A 16,476-nucleotide genomic window follows, 5' to 3' on the forward strand; every position below is an offset into this window, starting at 1 on the left:
TATACATGTTTTTTACTTCATGAATACCTGGTTGAATATTCAAAGGTTAAGAAAGATATAGTATAAATCTTTCTTGGGTGGTAGGGACCCATAGATTTTAGGTAATCCAACATCTTTGACTCCTCATAAAGTGTCAGCTTCAATACCCCCAATTAGTCCCAGAATTTTATAGTACACCAGGTCTAGGGCATGATACGACACCTGTTGAGAACATCTGAATTAGGTAATTTCTGACAATTCAACAATTTGATACTATTTATATTTTTATAAGAAAAATCTCATGTTTTTCTTTTCTTTCTGAGTTAGGAAAAATACTAAGCACACAAACTCTTAGGTCAAAAGTACATCCCTTTTATACAATTCTGACGACTTAGAAAATGAATTCCTTTTCGTATCTTTAAAAGCATAACACTTACTGAAGGAAGAAGGAGTGGTCAAGAATTTTTTGTGTATTTATTTGAAGCCAGGCTTTCAAATGCTAAAGTTGAGCACTGTTGATTTGAAATGGCGTTTGATCTTTTTAGTCCCAGTCTTCACCTTTGCCTGTAAACTAAAATAGAAGAGAGAAGAAATGTAACTTGTTTGCTCTGAGTTTGGAAGCAATATGATAGTAGTAGTAGTAGTAGTCACAACAACAACAATAATAATTTAACAGCTAGCACCAGAATTCCTTTTATGGGAGAAACGTTTTCTTTGTTTAGGAAACGGGTCTTCTGGGTCTTTTGCCTCTCCATAAAACTTTATAATTGGCTTGCCAATTACACAAAGTAAGTTGCTGGTGTTTTGACTGGGATTGCGTTGAATCTATACATGAAATTGGGAAGAATTGACGTCTTGAAAATATTGAGTCTTCCTATCCATGAATGTGGAATATTGCTCCGTTTATTTAGTACTCTGATTTGTTCATTAGAGTTTTGTAGTTCTCCTCATCTAGATCATTTAAGTATTTTGTTAGAGTTATACCTAAGTACACTTTTTTTAGGTGCTGATATAAATAGTACTGTGTTTTAAATTTCAAATTCCACTTGTTCATTCCTGACAATATAAGAAAGCAGTTGACTTTTATATATTAACTGGATCTCTTGAAACCTTGCTATAATTGCTTATTACTTCTAGGAGTTTTTTGTCAATTCTTTCAGATTTTCTGCATAGATAATCATGTCTTCTGTGAATAAACAGTTTTGTCTTCCTTCCCAACCTTATACCTTCCATTTCCTTTTCTTACCTTATTGTATTATCAAGGACTTCCCATTACTGTTGAAAAGAAGTGATGAAAGGGGATATCCTTGCCTTGTGTTTGATCTTAGTGGGAATGCTTTGAATTTCTCACCTTTAAGTGTGATGTTAGCTGTAGTTTTTTGTAGATAGTCTTTATCAAGTTGAGAAAGTTCCCTTCTATTCCCAGGTTACTGAGAGTTTTATCATGAATGGGTATTGGATTTTGTCAAATTCTTTTTCTGCATCTATTAATATGATCATGTGATTTTTTTTTTAGCCTGTTGATGTGATGGATTATATTAATTGATTTTTGAATGTTCAACCAACCTTGCATACTGGGATAAATCCCACTTGTCATGGTGAATAATTCTTCTTATATGTTGTTGAATTTGATTTGCTAATATTTTGTTGAGGATTTTTGCATCTATGTTCATGAGAGATATTGGTCTGTAGTTTTCTTTTCTTGTAATAGCTTTGTCTGGTTTTGGTATTAAGGTAATGATGTCCTCATAGAATAATGAGTTAGGAAGTATTCCTTCTGCTTCCATCTTCTGAAAGACATGTAGAGATTTGATATAATTCCTTCCTTAAATGTTTGGTGGATTCACCATCTAGGCCTTAGACTGACTTTTAAAGAGTCCCAGTTGGGTCTCTTGTAGATCAGTGCTCCTAAAATTTTAATAGACAGTGAATTACCCAGGAATCTGTTAAAATGTAGACTCTGATTCAGTAAGTCTAGAATGGGTCTGAAATTGTGCAAATCTAATAAGCTTCCAGGGGATGCTGTAGGTCTGTGGTTCATGCTTAGGATTTTAGAAGGTCCTGCATTCTGAGTTTTCTTCTCCATTCCTGTTTCCTGTGGTAGGTTTTGTTTTGCTAGGATCTCTATCTTCAGCATTTCTGTAAATTAGAAATAAGCTTATAAGCTTGATTGGATTTATGTAAAACATTTTTTTGCCATAATACATAATAGCTAGTGTTGTGTACTTCATATTGCATCACATGAAGAGACACATGTCATGTTGTTCCACTGTTAATTATGCTATTTTATCATTTGGTTAAGATGATGGTTGTCAAATCTCACCACTGTTAAAGAGTTTTCCCCCTTTTGCATTTGACCTGTTATCTGTGGGGTGATATATTAATATCATCCATGTATCTTGTTTCCCAACAATCTTCCTCCTAGTGTGTGTGTGTTTGTACTAATATTTCCACTAAAACAGAATATGTAAACACTACCACCAATAATAATAATCAATCTAGTATGTTGTAAACTTGCATATAATTTATTGATAATAGGTTTAAGAACAAACAATTCATTCCAGACTTTGGGGCATGCCTTTAGTAAAAAAGAAACAAAGCAAGCAAACAAAAAAACACCCAAACTTTATCATTCTTAAATAATCTTTGTCATACTCCCTTCTATGAAAAAGACCAAAAGAATGCAGGCACAACCAGCAGGGGAGTTAAAAAAGCGACCTTACCGAAGCAGTCCTGAGAGAATAGCTCTCAGTTTTTTCCCCTCCTCAGCCTCAAGCAGGAGAATGGATGCCAATGCCCAGGAATGTGGCAGGCCCAGGAGTTCTATTACTGTCCCTCGTGCGGGCACTTCCTTGACTGGGGCTCTATGGTTTTGCAGTTTAAAACCGCCAATAAGAAAGGACGGTTTAAAGTCAACTGTCGTTTCACTCATTTCAGTTGCACATGGAATAGAAAGCAGAAGACAGGAAACGTGTACTGCTTCTGCACTGATTCCAGTGAGAGGGCGCGGTCTGTGGAGACAGGGCCTGAACCGTCACTGGCCAGTGGGAGCCTCTTCAAGCTGACTTCTGTGTTCTTTTGACATAAATCCACTGGGGAGGTGAGGGGTGTTGGTACTTCCTTGCTTTCTGGAAAAACTACATTTAAATGTTTGTATTTTTCCTGCCCAGATTTGTTGTCAGCTGTTTTCTCAAAGATCTCTGATTCCTTTTAGTAGGAAATGGTGTCTACAAAGCAGGACATAGTCACTAGGTGAGATTATTGCTTGTGGGTTGTCATTACTTCTAGGTTTGTTTTAGTGGATCATTTATTCACTTTGATAAGATCTTACTTGCTTCATATGTCACATTTTGCTTGGCCAGATTGCAATCCAGATAAAATTTTTGAAGAAAGGCACATAAGTAGCATACTTTTCAGGCTGTGGTAATGGTATGAATCAAAAAGAATATAGCAGAAAGACTTTGAAAATGTACTTATGTTGCTTTGGCACATGGATAAATGTAGTCAGATATAGAACTCAGGCACCATATCTTTTTCTCGAATTCAGCAGATGTTGGTTGTTCTACTATCTTCTGTTTCTATATTTGATGAGTCTGAGAGTTAGTTTTTTCTTGTGGTTGGTTGTAAGTGATTTTAAAAAACAAATTCCTACACAGATAATAGGATTCTTTGAAATTAAATTATTTGATAAACAGTTTCTGAAATTAAATGACTTCATTTTCATAATAGTGTGATTATACCTTCTTTGGTTATCAAGAAACATTTATAGTTTCATGTTAGCACTTGAGCTAGAGAGCTACATTTATTTAAAGTTAAGGTGCGGAGGAATATGTTATCCTGGGCAGCAGTCTGAAAATTTTTCTCTGTAATTTCTTAAGTATTAATACCTGTGATTAGCTTTGAGCGGTACATCTTCTGCTTCCTCCCACTGCTTTCATGGAAACCAGCTACATTTTTGATAAAATGGGTGAGACCAACTCCCTGAAGCATACTGACATTTTGTACTTCACCATGTATTTTCATTTCACTATTACTACTGTTCCATAAATGCAAAGGTGACTTCCTTTCACATCTCATCTTTCTTCATTTAGAGGGTTGTGATTCAGGGACAGGGGAGAAGGGAATGGGGAACAACTTAACTAAGTAGTTTCTTTAATTATTTCCCACATTGTCTTTTTTCCTCTTATGATGAAAGAAAGGACCCAAAGTGGTAGAGAGTTTTCAGCCTGCTCCCTGCCAAGCTCCTTTATAAGCCTCCTTTAGACTTCACTCCACATTTACCCACCACACTACATTGTGCTCATTTGCAGCAAGATTATTCATAACACTGGCTAATTCTTCCAGTATTTTTTTCCAAATTGTATTTTCATCTGACCAATATTGTTTTAACTTTATGTTACTAGTTTGAGGCTTTTCCTACTTTGGGTGTTGGATGTTTTATTTTGTGGGGATTTATTCCATAGGGTATCCTGAGGGAGGGGAGGATTTTAAATGTGTACTTGGGATGCCACTATCTTCAAGCCCAGAGAAACTTAAAGGGTGATTTTGCACCTCTAGAAACCAGCATTCACTTCAGGAATAATTCCATGTGCATTCTGATCTGCCCATTCAATACTTTAAAATTCAAACTCCAAGAGCAGTTTGGATACAAAAGAAAATTGTGCTGAGTTGCATTCTTTTTTCTTCATATGCCCTATTTAAAAATTACAGTACACATTACCACGTTAGAGATTCTATTTATATCTAGATAAATCTAGTCAGGTACTAGAGATTCCAAGTTTACTTGCCAAAACCAATTGCTATTTATGAACATCAAATGTAAGCAAATCTTATTCTATTTCAGAGTACTCACATGTCAGACCCAAGCAAGTGCAATGTATTTTCACGTTTTGAAACAATATTCTCAATCCAGAAGACAGAGTCTGAGGCATTTCTCCTATTGAAAAATTTCAGGTCAGGTTGAAGGATACATTATGGTCGAGTTCCAATCTAAAACTTTTATTATATAACGGGAATTAATACAGTTTGTACTCTTGTGTCTGGTTTCTTTCATTCAGCATAATGTTTCTAGATTTATCCTTGTTGTATAAGTAGATTATTCCTTTTTTATTGCTGAATAGAATTCCACTGTATGAATTGCCATAATTTATGCAGTCTCCTATTGATGGACATCTGGAATGTTCCAGCTTTTTGCTATTATGAATAAAGCATCTATGAACAATCTTATCGTTTTATATGTCATTTCCCTTGAATAAATTCTTAAAAATGATATTGCTAGGTTACTAGGTAGATGCATATTTATTTTTATAAGAAACTGCCTATTTCTAAATTGGTTGTGCTATTTTATATTCCTGCAAAGAATATATGAGAACGAACACATTTTTCTAATATCCAATATTGTCAGGTTGTTTTATTTGTTTGTTTTTAGCCATTCTGGTGAGTGTGTAGATATATTGTAGTTTTAATTATACTTCTCAAGCTTATAGTTGAATATCAAATCAGAAAGCAGGACTAATGTAGTTTGTAATTATTATACTTTAGCTGTATATGTAATAAAATTTCATTTATACTTGTCAAAATATAACTTACAAAGAATAGGTAAAACATCATGACCTATATATAAATGTAAAATGAGCATATGCCAGATACTTTATTGATTGAGAGAACCAGTAAAATGCTACAATCAATTCAGAGGAAAGTTTAAAATCAGTGTCATTTATAGGCTAGAAATTTACAAATAGATGCAAAACTGGATTTTTCCATGGGGTGGGTTGGGGGAATCAAGTATTTCTTTATTGGACAGACTTTTATTTCTGTGACTATAAGCAAGAATTATTTGCATTGCTTTCAGTTACCTACAGCTTACAGGATTGTAAGTAGCTTGAAGAAAATGATACAAAGGCAAAAACCCTTGAATCAGATAACCTTGAAGGATGTGCTCTAACAATTTTCCTTTGAATACACTCAGTAATTTTTTGTTCCATTTTAAAAACCTTTCACAATTTCCCCCTACATACATACGCTTGGTGTTAAAATAATCTGTTTGCAATTCCAAGAAATAAAAATGCTTAATGGCCAATTCTGTGTGTGTGTGTGTATATGTGATATCAGGAGGCATACTGACTATCCTTTCTCACATGAGGTCATACTAATTCTTTAAGTTAGGCACCAAATCAGGTAGTACATGGACCTTATTTTTTCTGACATTTTTCTAGAACTAAGAAAGATGCTTATAAAGAAAATTATATATTATACACACAGATACATACATATTCCCTTAACAGAATTAGGACTACTGTTTTGAAATTTTAATAATATATAAAGACTACAATTTTACCTATTTAGAAAAGTGATTATATTCTTGGGATGTCATCATTTATCCTTATCCATGGAAAGTTATGGGATGTGTCTAACTTCAGGTAACTTAGCAGCTTTGCACTGACTTGATCAATTTTACGTTGGAAGTTTTATACACACACACACACACACACACACACACACACACACACACACACACACACACACACACACACACACACACACACACACACACACACACACACACGGCATGGCCACTGTAGAGTCTATAGTCCTCTTGCATCCTGAGTTGTCCATGTGGATTTGTCCTCTAAATTAATGTGAGATGAGGAGAATCTTCTAAATGTGTACCAACTGTGTAGAGAAGAAGAGTTAATCAACTAATGAATATATTAAGCAAGCAAGGGCCATAATGGAGAGAAAGGGGACATGCTATTCAGTTAAATGATTGTCTTTTGTTGTACTCCTAACAAAGTCATCAATTTAATAAGTTACTTCTGGTTGCAATATTAGGTTGACAACCTATAATTTATTCAGTCATTTGGTATAATTTCATTGTGATTCTACTAAATGTTAGCCACTATTCTAGGTATTTAGGTTATAGAAAATAGTGTTCCTGAAAACAGTCTGTCAGAGGAGATGGACAAGTTAAAATGTTTTTGATAAAATGCAGTGTGTTGAGATAGAAATTATATTTTTCAGATAACAGTGTCAATTTTAAATGAACTATAAAAGATGTGCTAATTTCTCTTTGAAAAGCAGGTGGTTTAACTTTGAAAGGAAACACTAATTTAAGTAAATTAATCTAGTTAAGTGCCTTATTTTGATATTCTAAAATAGACTGATTTCTTTTTAAAGACTTTATAAATCAGAATTTTAATTAAAATATTTGGGCATAAATGTGGATACAGATTCAGTTGTAAGAAATCATACAGAGATATCCCATGTATTTCTTACCCGGTTTCTCCCAGTGATGACGTCTTGTAAAAAACTATATTACCATAATGTCACAACCAGGATGTTTACATTGATTTGGTCTACTTACTAAACAATCTGTCATCACAAGGATACTTCTTGTTGCCCTTTTAAAGTCATACCCATTCCCTCCTCAATTCCCCTGACCCTGACCTCTGGCGACCACTAATCTGTTCTCTATTTCTATAACTGTATAATTCATAATGTTATATAAATGGAATCATACAGTGTGTGAGCATTTAGTATTGGCTTTTATCACTCTACATTATTCCCTGAAAATTCGTCCAATTTATTTTGTTTATCAATAACACATTTTTATTGCAGAGAAGTATTCCATGATAGGGATGTACCATATCATACCAGTTTGTTTAATCATTCACCTTTTGAAGGGCATCTGTGTTGTTTCTGGTTTTTGGCCATTACAAATAAAGCTCCTAATCATTCATACTTGCATTCATTTGCAGGTTTTTGCATGAAAACACATTTTTACTTCTCTGGATTAATGTGTGAGATTGCGTTTTGTTGGATTGTATGGTAGTAGTATACTTATTTTCCAAGAAACTTTTAAATTGTTTCCAGAGTGGCCTTGCCATTTTATATTTCTACCAGCAGTGTGTGAGTGATTTAGTGTCTCCTTATCCTTGCAGCATTTGGAGTTGTTACTATTTTTTATTTTAGCCATTTTGAAAGGAGTGAAATAATATTGTGATTTTAGTTTGCATTTCCCTAATAGCTAATGATGCCGACCATTTTTTCATGTACTTATTTGCCATCTGTATGTCTTCTTCTGTGAAATATTTATTCATGTCTTTTGTCCATTATCTAATTGGATTTCTTTTTCTTTTTACTGTTAAGGTTTAAGAGTTCTTTATGTATTCTTGATATGAGTCCTTTGTCAGGTAGCAGTTTGCAAATATTCTTTTTCCTGTCTGTAGGTTGTCATTGCATCCTTTGGCAGGATGTTTCTCAGAGAAAATTTTTAAAAGTTTGTATTATTTATATATAGTTTACTTATAAGTACTGCGGATGTGGAATAAATTGTAGTATAAAGAGATACACAAAATATTAGGGCAATTCTATAAACCTTCTGGTGGCAGCTATAAGAAAACGTAAAGAACTAGAGAACCAGCACTTAAATTTCTCCAATAACCGCTGTGTACAAAGTCATGAAGCAGACTAGGATTTGGTGTTTCCATTCCATTTCCTATTCCATCTCCTTTTTCCCCTAGCTTTATAGAAACTCTTCAAGAAAAATCTTGATAAAAACATTCATGCTTAAGGCTGAGAAGTGCTAGTAACAATGTTAATAATCTCATTTTAAGAGGAGACTGTGGTTTAAACCAAAAGAATATTGGATAGAGGTAGGATTTTTTTCTTTCTATGGCAGGAGCTGGTGAAGAAATGAAGAAATATACATATCGATATTTGGTATCTACTCTATGTAGTTACAGTATTTTGTATTTTTCATGTGTTATTTATATGGATCAAGTTGTTTCCACAAAGATTCATGTCACCCCAAACCTGTGAATGTGACCTTATTTAGAAATAGGGTCTTTGTAGATGTACTACAGTTAAGATGAGGTCATACTGGATTATAATGTGCCCTAAATCCAAGATGACTGATATCAATATATGAAGAAGGAAATTTGAACACAGAGATACAGGTACACAAGAGAATGCCATGTGAACACAAAGGCAGAAATTGGAGTTATGCTGCCACACGCCAAGAAATGGCAAAAATTGCCAGCAATCACCACAAGCTAGAAGAGAGGTTTTTGTTATGTCAGTCCTGGGAAACTAATACATTGACTATCAGAATCTTAGCCAAAGAAGTTTCAGATATGTGAAACTGAGTTTTGAGAGATTAAGTGATTTGTTCTGTTATATAGGTTTGTAAGGAGTGAGACTGTAACTTTAATTGAAGCACTGTTTTCTGAACAAAGCTCATGTTATTACCATTACCCTAGCTGACTGATGTTTTGGGAATATGTAAATTTATGATGTAGAGGGAGGTAAATTATTTCCAGCATTTCCCTGAATGTGCAGTTCACTCATAGGTATGCTGTTGTGCAGGCACACGTGCACACACACACATGCACACACTTTCAAACATGTCACTTCATACCTAGTAAATATGAATAGTTTAATTAGCCTTATTAAAGGACCAGGTTTTATAATCACAAGACAAATCATTAGGAGAAAGAACACAGCATCAGACCATAAGAGTAAAATAGTTGATTAAGTGACATACATGATAGATTACTGGGTAAAGTGAGTGTTTAGAAATAAAATAAGATCAATGCCAAAACTAAGTCATAAAACATGGGAGCAGGGCTTCCCTGGTGGCGCAGTGGTTGAGAGTCTGCCTGCCGATGCAGGGGACACGGGTTCGTGCCCCGGTCTGGGAAGATCCCACGTGCCGTGGAGCAGCTGGGCCCGTGAGCCATGGCCGCTGAGCCTGCGCGTCCAGAGCCTGTGCTCCGCAACGGGAGAGGCCACAACAGTGAGAGGCCCGCGTACCGCAAAAAAACAAAACAAAACAAAAAAACCCCCAAACTCCTTAAGAATTGCATATTGAGGATCCTAGAATTAAAGAAATAGATGTCAAAGTTCATATTTTTCCTCCCCTTCTATTGATATTTTTGTTTCTTCAGTTGCTTTATTGGTATCTACGAGTGAATGAAAGAAATATATTTAAAGAACCTGGTATTATAGTGCTTGTGAGTACTCCATTCAATCCACGAGTGTAACTTATTTTAACAAATAAAATATTACGCTAACTTTGACTTCTGAAATTGTGAAATATGGAGGCTGTTTGGAAAGTTTGGAAGGATAAACATACTTTTAGGTTAAAGGAATTAATATTCTTCCAGGTATTCTTAATATATCACATGTATAAAGAAGATATTTATTCTTGAATTCTGGGTATTATTTTAAACTGAAGGTCTGTTTCTTGCCATCAAGTCTGGGTATGCACCACACTTTTGAAAGCTATTTATTTTTCATGAGTATTTTTGGTAATATTAGACCATCTTTCTTCAGCCGCCCCCAGCACTTATATTTTAAACTACCAATAAGGTTGATAGGGTTTGTTTCTGTGAGTAGGCTGAGAATTAATCTTCAACCCAAAAATGATACTCCTAGAATCTTTATTATTATTTTTTTTTCTTTTTATTTGAGACTTCAGGCATAAGAATCTGTTTTGGAATTAATTCTTCTCTATGTATTTGGTTTATAATTATTATATGCATGCAAATTACTCACCATTAACATCCATTATTTTATTTCCTTTAATTTGTGAAACTAAATTAAATGTTCTTATTTATTGAATGCATAGATCATAGACTCAGATAGTACAAATGACTGTAAAGTTTATTGTAAGTGAATTGCATGGCTTCAAGCCACTATTATATCTTTATATTCCTTTTCCTCTTTAATCTTTGAAAATAATTGTTTTAGTATATACATAATAAAGCCATCATTCATCCTTTATTTCATATAATGGATTAAAAACATGTGACTGGTCTTAAATCCAAGTTATGTTATATATTGCACAACTTCTAGGTATGACAATTCAGGTTTCAAGTCATCATCTCGAAATCTAATTGTCTTCTAAACAATCCATAGAAGTGTTGAAAAGAGGGACAGTTCTTTTGACCTACATAGAGAACTGTACACATACTGTTACCTTGACTTAAGTGAGGTATGCTGTTGAATTCTGGTTTAAGATGAGAATTTGAGAATACTTCTTGTTTGTACCCTCATCCCACCCAACTTCTCAGTTCCTGTTGAAATAATTTGAAGTATATTTAAATTAGATCAAAGATTTCTGGAAAACAACAAAGGATGCCAAATGTTTGGGAGATTTTCTTTGCATTTTGATTTTAGGGTTGATTAATTCCTGTTTCTCAGTTTCTTCCTTTGGAAAAGAGTAACAGTGGCACCTACTTCCTTAAATTTGTTGTGAGGATTGAATTAGTCAATGTATATGAAGCATTTAGAAGAGCGTTTGTCACATGGCAAATGCTATAAAAATGCAAACTATTATTCTTATCATTATGTTCTAATGGGAAGAACATACAGTTCTACAAATCTATACAGTAAAGTGAGATGAGCCTGTTACTTTGACATATTGTATAACGTGGGAACATATATGTGTCTAATGAAAACATATGCCTTTATTTTTAACATATTGTTTCTAAGGGAGAAATAATAGATGCCTTTTTAAAAATGAAACACTATTTGTTGAAGAATGGTTTAGAACTACACTTACCTGGAAAGCTCAGAAACCTAGATTTCAGGCACCATGCACATTCTATGCAATCATTTACATGAACCATCTGGAATCTGGCATCTGTATTCTAGATTTATGTTTTAGTGCCTGAGAAGCCTTTTAAAAAGCTCTAAACCTTTGTGTTTTTTTTTTTTTTTCAGTAAGGTCAATTTATTTTAGGGTGTTATGTTCTGCAATATAATTATATATCCTCGTTTTCAGATATTTTTCCCTGAGTGAATAAATGTTTTGTCTTATATGACATAATTAGTTATTAATATTGACTTTTGTTCTGCACCTCCTCACAAACATTAGGAATTGTAGTGAGCGTTTCACAATTCATATTTGAATACTCAGTAGATAATCCCTTTTTTATAATGATTTTTGTATTCACTTGGATCCAGGAAATTGATGTCTTTTTTTCCGAATCCCTCAATTTGGATGTTTCCATATGTCCAGGATAGGCTTGAAACAGATGAGTTCTTCTTGAAAGGGTGGCAGTGGGACAGTGGGATTCCTATTCTAGTCAAAGTGGGTAGAAGAAAAGCAGTATTAGGGAGGGGAACTAGAAATGTCAAGAGGAGCCAAGTTCATAGTTTTAAGTAGGGAATCAAATCTACATTATGAGATGAAGATAAAACTGAGATAATGAACAATAAGGGCAGTTAATGAGAATGAGAAGGTAGATAAAAGTAGATACAAGAAATGTGCCAAAGAGAATAGCTCAGTTTTAAAACTGAATTTCAAATATGTAGCAAAACGAGTATTGGAATGATGGACTCTGAGATACCATATAGAACTAGAGATGCTTTTTTATAATCCAGACATTCCCTTACCTTGCTCTTAAATACTTTGATATTAATTCTTCCTTATCTGTTCTTCACATTGCTGATGGATCAATATCGATTAAACGTTAGTTTCATTACATCATTTTCATGCTGAAGGACAAATAGAGTTACCTCAATATGCAGGCTAATCTACTCTGCTTCTTAATTTGTATATACCTAATAAATGCAGCTTCATCCCACTATTTAGTTGCAACACTCTATTTAGTACAGAACTCCAGTTACCTTTCTGCCCCCAGAATTGTGCTCATTTTTATTTCTGAATCTTTGTTTTTGCTCATATTCTTAGCTAGAATGCCTTCCTTTATGCCTGTAATATAACCAACTGCTATATATCTCTTCAGTTCTTATCTCTTCAATATCCTATGAAAACTTCTCTAAGTCCTCTGAACTCCGTTTAAAAATTCTCTACTTGATTTATGTATAACAAAATTTTGTTTCTCAAATAGATTTTACATTCATTGAAATCAAATGCCTTTCTCTCATGTGTTTCTTAATAATTGTTCAGCACCAGGTAAGATTCTCTACCTTTGGCTGTACTTATAGATAAATTGATTTCATTTGCCTTTTTGGTTCCTTATTTTTCTCTTTCTGTGACCAAGCAACATGTTTTTTTGATGGACAACATTTTCTTTTCATGTTTTATTGTAATGGCTAATACCTTACCATAATATTGACCATAAAAATGATAGAAGGCATCTTGGTCATCTCACTTTAATGAGAATGCCTCTTACAGTCACTATTAATATGATTTGCTTAAAAAAAATAGATACCTGTTATGTTTATTTATATATTCAGACTTTCTCCAAACTGAAAGTGTAACAATCTCTTGTAGGTAACATTGCTTATTAACCTTTTAAGTGTAGACTTTATGGCTTACCATAGGTGGCTTTCCACTCATTTACATTTGTGGAAAGTGCAGAACCACTGTAGAAAAAAATAAAAGATAGGATCTCTAATCTAGAACAAACCAAGAACCATTGAATACAAGGATACTATAGTAAAATCAGGGGAATTAAATGAGAGTTTACTTTCTAAGTGTTGATGTTCCTGTCGTCTTTCCCTTTGGGCTTACAGAATATTGGCAGCCTGACTTACACCCTTCAGCAGGAGAGTGGAAGAGGCTTCTCTGGGAAATCTGAAAAGCCCAAGAAGAAATAACTTAAAAATATACTTAAATTGGTGTGTCTCCAACGACAAAGCTCAGCCAGGTCACCCCATGCTGAACTCCATAGTTGACAGTCCTTATTCTTGGGCACAGAACTTTCAACCCACTTTTCAGCGTCCCTTCCTTAAAATACGAACAGAGAGTAGAGGGTCATCATATGTCTGTCGGAGTTTTCTAATATAAAATACAAAGATCAAAATTAATGAACAACAAGGAAAGCAGCTTGGAAGAAAGATTATATAGATAGATGAAATCTTTACTATCTTTGAGAGATAAGAGAATTTACTGGATTCCTGAATAAGAATAGGTTGCTATTGAAAAAGAATATCTGAAACATACAAGTGTGCTCTTCAAAATTAGAATTGAAATGTATAAATTAAAAACAAAAACATTTAGAGAATAAAATGAGGAAATCTTCCAGGGAGAAGAATGGAAAATAGGAAATAAAAGATATAATAGCTTTATATTAATTTCAAAATAATATGAGTTATAGAAAGAACAAATAAAATGAAAAGGAAGAAATCATTAATGACAAAGCAAGATAATTTCCTAAACTTGAAGAATATGTCTCCAGATTAGAAGGGGCCCACTGAGTACCCAATAAAATGAATGAAATTGGGAGCAGGACAAGGTATATGGCCATGAAATTTCAGAACATTGAGGGAAAGATCTGGAAAGATTCTGCAGAATAAAATAAAACCATGTCACATACAGAGGGTAAACAATGAATTACAGGGACTTCTATGGTGGCGCAGTGGTTAAGAATCCGCCTGCCAATGCAGGGGACATGGGTTCAAGCCCTGGTCTGGGAAGACCCGACATGCTGCGGAGCAACTAAGCCCGTGTGCCACAACTACTGAGCCTGTGCTCTAGAGCCTGTGAGCCACAACTACTGAAGCCCATGTGCCTAGAGCACATGCTCCACAACAAGAGAAGCCAATGCAATGAGAAGCCCACACACTGCAAGGAAGAGTACCCTCCGCTCGCTGCAACTAGAGAAAGCCTCTGCACAGCAACGAAGACCCAGTGCATCCAAAAATACATAAATAGATAAATTTATTAAACAACAACAGCAACAAAAAAACCAATGAATTACACCAGAGACTATCATAACTTGGAACAGTGCTTCAGAATAATGAAAGAATAATTTCCACTAGATTTATATACCTAAAGTAATATGGTGATATATTCAGATATGCAAGGTCTGGGACTCATCTCTCTCTCCTGCACCCTTTCTCACTAGCAATTGGTAGAGGTGCCACCCAAACCAGGGAATAAAGCAAGAGAGAACCACTACGGAGTATAGGAAACAAAGGGCCCAACACAAGAAAAAGGCAAAAGGAAATCCCAGGATGGTGGTAAAGAGAGACTTGGCCTAAGTAGTAAGCAAGTCTGATGAAGATAAACAGGATGGAGTTATGTCTTTAAAATGATTAAATTGTTAGACTATGTTAAGTCGTGAATGTAATGAGAAGAAATCTAGCAATCGGGCACCATCATTTTGGGTGGATGGGAAGGCAGGATATCTGTGCATGTCTGTTTGCTGGGGGCACAGAGTAGAGATTTAAACCTCAATTCCCTTAAAAAGTGAATAGGAAATTCCTAAACATTAAAGGTTAGAAGCAGTACTGAAGCATATTATTATTATTATTATTATTATTAATTTTTGCGGTATGCGGGCCTCTCACTGTTGCGACCTCTCCCGTTGCGGAGCACAGGCTCCGGACGCGCAGGCTTAGTGGCCATGGCTCACGGGCCCAGCCGCTCTGTGGCATGTGGGATCTTCCTGGACCGGGGCACGAACCTGTGTCCCCTGCATCGGCAGGCGGACTCTCAACCACTGCGCCACCAGGGAAGCCCGAAACATATTATTTTGATATACAAAAAATTCCAAGGTAAATAGCTGAAAGATTTTGAAAAGAGTAGATATGAAAAGGGGAAGAAGAGCAGCTTTTTTTTTCCCTAGTAAGCTTGCCCAGGGTTACAACTTCCTCAGTAGTAGGTCCAGGAATTGAGAGCTTCTGTTTCTAACTCTTAAAACCCTGTTCTTAATCTTTAAGCGATTTAATAGAGTGAATCATAGTGAGTATTCATGCAGTTACACGTATAAAAAATAAATAAAAACTTGTGTTTTCTGTAGTTATATATCTGTTTTCTCTGTTTATCAGTAAATATTTATATGTCCACCAAAAATGTTGGATAAAAAAGCACTTAGAAAAGAACACTCAACAAAGAATACATTCTTTAGATTCCAGTAATTTGAAGAGGGTCCCATATTGGGTTTGTTTCAATATGTAGGGTAAAAAAGACAAGTCATCAAAGGCAGAACTGTTTTGGAATAACAGGTAGCTTTCCCCTTATTGTTTAGATTACTGCAGTACTTAATCTACTTCATAGCTTTGATAAGGGACATCAAGGCAGTGTCTAGACTTGCCCTAGTACTTAACCTCTGCATTGGATCTGGGTTTTATTATATATAAAATATGCTTGCATGTCATATATTTTTTAACATGGGAATGCTATACGAATTTTAAAACGCCAACAATTTTTAAGAAGATTTTAATAAAATGCCAGAAGAATTACTGTGTTTCTAAATGTGTGAAGATATAACATTCTCATTTATTCTTTTCCATTCTGAAAAGAAAATTTCATATCATAAAATACATTTGCAGGACATATGGTTCAGTCTGAAATGTCCATAAGACATTTGGTCCACATCAAAAGGTCCTTTATTGATATTTGGTCCTCTCCAAAACCGTGTGGCATGGATCAAATATACTCATGGGTGTTTTGCATGGGACCAAATTTCAAGAACTTTTTGGTGTAGACCAAATGTCTTAGAGACATTCTGGACAGGACCAAATGTCTGCTAACTGTGAAAAATATTAAAAATGCAGTTTCTGTCTCAAATAGAAAAT

This window comes from Orcinus orca, chromosome 7, assembly GCF_937001465.1.
Source record: "Orcinus orca chromosome 7, mOrcOrc1.1, whole genome shotgun sequence".
Classification (NCBI taxonomy): Eukaryota; Metazoa; Chordata; class Mammalia; order Artiodactyla; family Delphinidae; genus Orcinus; species Orcinus orca.